Below are 2,098 nucleotides of genomic sequence, written 5' to 3'. Positions count from 1 at the left end.
TGTGGTAGCAACTGTGTGAAAAAGAACAGTAAGAGATGTTTGGGGCTGTTTTAAAATGTTATTTAGAAAGAGAGATTTTCTTCGTTCTGGTTTTACATGTGGGCACCAGACAAGGAAAGAAGTTGGGCTGTTTTCATTCCCCAGATAAAAGAAGTTTGGGGAAAAAAATGTGGAGAAGAAGAATGTTACTTTAAACATTCTTAGAATGTTTAGAGAAGAAAATGTGTGAAGAATGTTACTTTAAACATCTTCTGTTTCAGTAACACTGGAGAAGTGAAGACACTGAAGTATCAGGACAGAAATCTTCCAAAATCCGTTTCCTATTATAGCAAGATTGAGGAATAAGGAAGAGCATTTGCTTGTAGGTGGTGGAGTCATCGTTAAATAGGCATATTTGTGTATAGGCTTATTGTTCAATATTCATCTGGCCCCTGTGATGTCACGGCTCTCCTCGCTCTGGGCATAGATGCAATTCTCACCTGTTTCGCACAAAATCCTGCCCCGTGCCCCTGTGCAGTGTATCTGATCAGGGTGACCAGGAATGAGCTGCGTCATACAAGGTTATTTCCCCTGTCAGCAAAATGGGCAAGTTTTTATCACACATATTGTTTTCCCAAGAGTTCTTCTTGCAATTTGGCTCCGAGGCTTCTTTTCCTTAAACGAGCAATGCTTTCTTCTGAGATACCCACACTGAGCATTTTTAATGCTTCAGTAAAGTGCTGTTATTACCAAAGTTCCTTTAGGATGTGCAGCTGTGTGACTCATTCTTGACTCCAGGCTGTCACGGACAGGATCCCCTCAGTGTTGGAAGGTCCTACGGGATTCCGACTCTCCACCCGGTGAGTGCGGGCGGGGAGAGCCGGGAAGTGACCTCTCAGCCATAAGCCGGGAGAGGTTCGAGCAGTGGCAAGCCATGGCTGCCTGGGAAATGCCGGTGCTTGACTGCTCCCTGTGGTTGAAAAGTTAAAGGAATGTAAGGCATGCCCTTCCCCACCAGGGGTGGCATGGGCCCATATTAGTTGGCACGACCCGAAAGCTGTAGCGGACAAAATCACAACCCTCATGAAAGAACAAAAGGCTCGACCGGGAAAAGGGAAAGCCATGGTGTGTGCTGTGTTGGGAGCAGCACTAGTGGCAGCCCAGAAGGAGAGGCACCTGGTTAGATAAAATGGTTGAATCTTTACAAGAACAAATAAAAACCCTGCAGGGTCAACTAGCCACTGCACGTAACATTACTCAGTGACTCCACACGGCCCTGTCAGATGCACTGGACCAAGAAAAAAATTTACGTTCTGAATTAGAGGAAGGGGGACAAAAATCTCCCAACTGGACAGATCTTGTTTCTGTTCCGGATAGTGTGCCGGGATTTACAAGCTTGGCACAGATGGCCGAAAAGCAGAGCCTAAGACCTTTGTACCCAAGTAAGGAACTAGAAATCAAGCAAGAAATATTTTACCCCGAGAATGGGGAAGTGGTGATGAGGCAGTGATTAAAATGGAGACCACTGATGACAACCAAGGTGGGGGAGCTCCGCAAATCACCAGCCGAACGGTGCCGTACTTGGCGGCCGAAATGTCAAAAACCCAAGAAAAATATATTAGATTAGCCCAAGAAACTGAAACGGAATATGTATGGAGGGTATCACTAACCGGTGGTGGCTGAATCCTGTTGTCAGAAGATGAGGCCCAGGGGTACTGTGGGGGCCAGGGGTTTTCTTAACTACTGATGACACCAGGGAGCCGTGGTCATTAACCCAGCGAGCTGCCTATTGAGCAGGGGGTCTAGACCCCTTGGAAAGGGGAGATCCCGTATGTATTGAAACCCCAACCACAAAACACTTGATCAAGAGTCTGCAAAAGGCTGCTTGTCTTCAGTTAATGCATGATAGGCGTTTGGTTCCTCAGCAACCTTCCCCAATGTTATTAATTGCTAACCCTGACAGAACGACTCCCCTAATCCGAGGTTTACCTGATTCCTTGAAACTATGTGCAGTGCAACTGCAAGACCACTTGCAGGACGCACTAGCCCCACGAGGAGGAAGACGAGTCCGAGGAGGGCCCATGACTTGGGGTGAAGTAGCCCAAGAGTTAATAAATTA

At 46.9% G+C, this 2,098-nt stretch overlaps 1 protein-coding gene across 1 annotated transcript in view; it reads right to left on the bottom strand.

Annotated features, from left to right (window-relative positions):
• Window positions 1–2,098, bottom strand: part of SIAH2 (siah E3 ubiquitin protein ligase 2) — a 41,585-nt gene that overhangs the window by 15,019 nt on the left and 24,468 nt on the right. The window lies entirely within an intron of this gene.

The sequence above is a fragment of the Pygoscelis adeliae genome, unplaced genomic scaffold, assembly GCF_000699105.1.
Source record: "Pygoscelis adeliae isolate BGI_AS28 unplaced genomic scaffold, ASM69910v1 Scaffold241, whole genome shotgun sequence".
NCBI classification, from domain to species: Eukaryota; Metazoa; Chordata; class Aves; order Sphenisciformes; family Spheniscidae; genus Pygoscelis; species Pygoscelis adeliae.
This window is presented reverse-complemented; position numbering and strand designations above follow the sequence as displayed.